This window comes from Fukomys damarensis, unplaced genomic scaffold (assembly GCF_012274545.1).
Source record: "Fukomys damarensis isolate Sample0158 unplaced genomic scaffold, DMR_v1.0_HiC HiC_scaffold_14, whole genome shotgun sequence".
Taxonomy (NCBI): domain Eukaryota; kingdom Metazoa; phylum Chordata; class Mammalia; order Rodentia; family Bathyergidae; genus Fukomys; species Fukomys damarensis.
The window spans coordinates 26,891,237-26,896,576 of record NW_022900926.1 but is presented as its reverse complement, the minus strand read 5'-3'; the positions used below and the strand labels follow the sequence as shown (position 1 = coordinate 26,896,576).

General features: G+C 48.7%; 1 long non-coding RNA gene across 1 annotated transcript; it reads right to left on the bottom strand.

Moving 5' to 3' along the window:
* Nucleotides 1-1,001: 1,001 nt before the first annotated feature.
* On the bottom strand, nucleotides 1,002-3,425 carry LOC104862977. Its single transcript, XR_780461.2, has 3 exons — nucleotides 2,414-3,425; nucleotides 1,787-1,895; nucleotides 1,002-1,635 (listed from the first exon to the last, which is right to left on the bottom strand). It is a non-coding gene; the product is annotated as an uncharacterized LOC104862977 (long non-coding RNA).
* Nucleotides 3,426-5,340: the final 1,915 nt, after the last annotated feature.

Below are 5,340 nucleotides of genomic sequence, written 5' to 3'. Positions count from 1 at the left end.
GAGGGAGGGAGGGAGGGAGAGAGGGAGAGAGATTGTTGCAGCTTCTTTTGAACAAAACAGAGTTCTCTGTTATAACTGCTAAATAGCAATAGCATCAAATGGTAAACTATCTAATCTGATAGGATAAGAATTCAAAAAAATAAAAGTATGAGACCAAGGTATCCATTGGATTGTTGCTCACGTTTGTCTTTTCCCCAGTTTAGGTGACAAGATTCCTTTGTCCTGACCCTGAATAGCCCAGGGGTCTCTGTTTAGCCAGCACCAGAACTCACTTTAACCCAGTTAACCCAGTGGCAGCTGAGTACTCTTTTAACTCTTGTCTTTCAACCAGCCGGGATACTTCTCTTTTCTCTGATCCTTTTCATGGCAGGAAAAAAAAAAAAAAAAAAGGAATGACTTCTAAATCTCTGTGCTAACTAGTAAATGCCCCAAGCGTGTTTTTCCCCAACCAGAAGTGACTACATTTTCCAACCTCTGAAATTCCCAGCCAGCTAAGAAATAATCCCCAAAGTTTGAGTAATGCTTGCTTACAATGAAAGTGGGGTATTGAAAACAGCTCTGCTTGAGGTCAGTTTTTACAAACTGCTCACCCTTGGAAAGTTCTGTTATGATCCATCCCATAGCAAGGCAGGCTCATTTATGGAAACAACCAAAAACCATGTTGTACACAAGCTGTTTTGTGTTGAATTCATCCCAAATGCCAAGCCAGGATTCCAGATACCTCCTAAAGTAAGAAAGCTACAATGGGAAAATTTCAACAGCATTTATTTTTATTTATAATTCATACCCTGCCAGCTTCTAAAAAGATTGGAGGCAACTTCCAATAAAGGCAAGTTTTCTAAAATGAGAAAAGAAAATGGAAAACTCATGAAGGAGGAGGAAGCAGGGAAGGTGGTGAAAGCAACATGACTCAAGGTCAAGTTCAGTTCTGAGCTATTAGCTAAAGCAAAGATGGAAATGCTCAGAGTTTTCATTATCTGAGTACAGAAAATATAGTCGCAAAGCAAGGTTGGCTCTGTAGGGACTATCAGTAGGCCTTGCACTGTCTTCATTTGGTGACCCCTACACAGGCCTCTGAGGGAGATGGCAGGGGCCCTGTTCTCTCTGCCCGTGGCTAGGGCAGCAGACACAGGGGCCAGCAGGCAGGAAAGTCCCTGGATGTTGGTGGACACCAGACTGCACGAGACTAGGTCAGCCCCTCACTGAAGAGAGCCCTGATTCACTGCTCCCTTCCCTTAGTAGTGAAGGATCCCCAGAATCACAGGGCCCTTCATTTCCTGCTCAGTGGGCCTCAAGCTCACCACCAGGCTGGGCCTCTTCCCTGGGCCATCTTCTCTAGGTCACTCTCCTGGGTCTGAGGAGCCAGGGCAGCTGGGGTGGTGGGGAGGACTGGACAGTTGGCTGGGTACTAACACATGTACAGTGCAGGATGGGAGAAAGGGCCAGGCCTTGGGTTGGGCCAGCTCTGCCTCTGCTCTGTCCTGTGAGCCTCTGTGGAGCCTGGCCTTCCAGGCTATGGAGCTACATTTTTCAAAGGTAGCTAAGCATATTTTACTTACCAACTTGTGAGTGATTTGTAATCATTCCATAGAACTTTTAGATGCCTGGACCTCCATGTGTATTCTTGCCTCAGGCCTGGAAAAGGCATGAATTTGGGGATAAAACTACTTCTCATGTAGTCTGCCTTGGCAAATGGGGCATGGCTGGGCAGGTGGTGTAGATCAGATGTGGATTGTACTCTGGGTTGTGAGTTATTAGATATGTGACTTTGGGCCAGTTATTTTACCTGGTTTGAACCTCAGCCTTGTGACCTTGGGAGAAGTCCCTTGACTTCTCCAGGTCTCAGTTTTCTGCTCTGCACAATGAGGATAATAGTACGTATCTACCTTCTGGTGCTGTGGGAGGATGAAATGAGTCAATACCTGTAAAGCTCTCAAATAGTTCCTGCATGCAGTAAGTGCTACATGAGTGCCATTATTATTATTAAGAGCGGACCCTATCCCCCCATCCCCTGTGGGTCTTACCTAATTGCTTCCCAGCGGGACTTCAGACTACAGGTTCAGGCCCTGTGCTGCCTCTCCCTGTGCTCAGTGGCCCAAAGTCCCTCAAGGGGCCTTGAGGTCCTGCTGCCTGTGGGTCCCGATCCCCTTCCCTGGATGTAGGCTGACCTCCCTGCCTCCCGTGCTTTTACAGGAAGCCTGTGGCCCAGATCTGACCATCTGACTGAAGGGTTCCATCTGAGGTCACCCATGGCCACCCTGCAAGTCAGGCCAACATCTCCCCTTAGGGAGATAACACAGGCCTGTCGCAGCTCTATCTTTCTGCATGTTTCTTTCTCTTCTACCTTCCTGTCCAGTTGTACTGTCCCCAGCTTGAGGACTGAGACTTGCAGACCACCTATGTGCTCACTCACATGGACCCCAGCACCGGTCTGTAGGGTCTTATGTTGTTGGATCCCTTTGCCCAGCCCAGTCACAGTGAGGTTCGTCAGAGCAGTAATGTCCTCCAACTGGCTCCTGCAGCCCTGGTGCCTAGATGAAAGTGAAGATCCTACCCACCGCCCTGAGAACGAGTGTGGAGTGCCCAGGCTGGGGGATGGCTTGATGTAATTTCAGCCCAGTGAACACAATCACTTGGAAAAGTCCAACTGTAGTGGCTCCCGAGAGCCAGAGAAGGTTGATGTGATAGCAGGTGGGCTGTCAGTGAGATGCATCCCTGGGACAGACACTGGTGGTAGCAGGCGCTATGGTCAGAGGTAGGAACATGCTAGGGCAGTGGCTGTCAGACTGTAGTCCCTCTGCCAGTTGCAGCATCAGCCCAAGGCACTGGGCAACCTCACGGGCCACCCAGGGACCCCAGAGCTCAAGAGTCTGAAGAGCAGACTCTGTTAAGAGCAAGTCAATTATTGCCTCATAAGAACAGTGGGAGGACAGGTGGCTGATACATCATAAGTATAACAGCATCCCCAGGGAACTTGTGGAAATATAAAATCTGTCTCCACCCAGATGGGCTGAATCAGGAGCCCTGCATGTGGGGCCAGGAGTCCATGAATCCCTGGATGATTCAGATTTGGTCCAAGGTTTGAGAGTCTAGGGAGAGCAGTGATGATACATAAGCCACCATGTTGGCCCTGTTCACCCCAGCCTGGAGGCATCGCAGCATTCTCCTGTGCTCCCTAGTATCCATGGCCCCACAGAACTCAGATGTGCACATGGCTGACGTAGGGACGTCCCTGATGATGCCCAACTCACCAGCAGCTGTGGCCTCTGAAGCCAAGGCCTGCTCAGTGACAAATGAAGTATGGGCATATTCTAGAGGCCCAAGCACAGGAAGCTGGTCCCAGCTCCAGCTGGAAGCTGCTCTAAGGGGTAAGAGGAAGGCATGTGCTATGGGAGACTATGTGGCTTTCAGTCAGTGCTTCCTGACTAATGTCAGCTCCAATATGCCAGCACTACAGGCAGGAGGGCCTGTCACACACTGCCTACTGCGTTAAGCATCACACATTTTATCTCATTCAACGCTCTTACCAGCATGGGGACACGGGAGTTCCTGTTCCCATTTTAGAGCTGAAGGCAATGGGCCTTTATTGCATCATTTCCCTGACATCACCCTGGCTGTCAGCGATGTGCCTTTGGGTGGAGAGGGTCCTGGCTGGGGGCTGAGGGTTGGAGCTATAGGCGAGCTGGAGTCTGGGGTGGAGAGGGGGCCTCCAGGGCAGACTGCCTGCTTACACAGGTGCCAAGTGCTGTGAAGAGCTGTTCAGATGGTGATAATGGGTTTGTTACGAAGCAGTTTTAGCTGCAGAGAAATGTTTATTGGTGAATCAGAGCATTGAACAGACTATTACAACGGGCATGAAAATGAATGAGGCTTGGAAATGCCTGCTCCAGATCCAGGAAGATATCAGGGATGTTTTCCAGAGTAGCACTTGGAGGTGAAGCTTCCCAAAGACCCCACTGAGCTCCTGGAAATGTCTCTGCCTCCCTCTGGCCTGCGTGCCACTGACCTGCGTGGCTGGATATCGCCACTGAATGGTGTCGTTGGGCACCCAGCTCCAAGCCTTGAGGTTGCACTGCTCGGGCCACTGAGCGCTTACTGAGCTGGTAATTTAGAAGTTTGGAGCCATGGGACACAAAGCCTCAGTCAGAGAGACCTACGGTCTAGCAGACTCTCAGCCTGCTGTTTTGAGAAAGTTGTTTTTAATTTTAGTGCTTACTGCCCAGGCACGGAGTGCGGATCACACACTGGAAGGGACCATATTAACCTGGCAGCCGAACTTTCCTAACAATTCCCGTTGCCTCCCAGCAGACACAACCGAGTAAGCCGTGACCTGAGGGCTTGTCATGCTGGATAATTAATGTGTGATGGCACTCAGCACAGAGTGATTTAGTGACTAGTGAGAAATAAGATATAATCCTGAGGCTTAAATTAAGCGCACAGATTGGGGAAGCTGGGTGGAATTATTAGTCTTTGTAGGGCATGGCAGGTTCAAAGGAATCAGATGGCAGGTTCATTCATCTAATTTATTTGACTATCAACTCTGTGACCAGGTGGCCTGGCCCAGGTATTCCTGGGTGCCCTTCCTGATCCTAAGTACTCTCAGAGTAAAATTGCAACTTGTGTTCACCGGAGACAAAACAAAACCCTCTACCCTAGAAGTTCTAGGTGGCTTTGCCAATACAATACAATACAATACGGTGGGGTTTCAGAATGAGGTTCAGGGAGTGTTTCTGCTCTCAGGGGAATCCTCAGAGGCCAGAGCTCGGGGCAAGGCTTCCTCACTTCTTGGTGGCATACAAGGAAGCAGGACAGCTGGAGACCACAGGCTCAGAGCACGTTTCAGACACCCTCTTGGATGTATCCTAGGGAATGTCACCCATCAGGCTGCCAATCTGACCAGGGATGTCAGGGGCAGTGTGAAGACTGACTTTTGTAGCATTTTCAGACCAACAGGTAACAGGTGTTTGGAGTATTTGGCTTCTTAGGAGTGTCCATTAAGAACGACTTTTACCTTCATGTCTTTAAGTATATTTATATACTTGCTTGATCATTTTTTTACTATTGTTCATTTTTAAGTAATAATCATGCTCCATCAAATGGTAATGAGGCAAAGGACCTGATCCAGCTGATGTAAAAAATATAAATTGAGGTCTTAAATCACTTTGCTAATACTGAAACTGTGAGTGCTGCCTGGTAACTGTGATTCTAATTTTTACCAAAATGTAATGACTTACTTGACATCAGACAAAATTTACTACAAGCTCAACTGTTACAGATTCACACCTCTGCTGGTAAGAGATGCTCTCTGGCCTCCTCTGTGCACCTGTGACAATCCTGCTA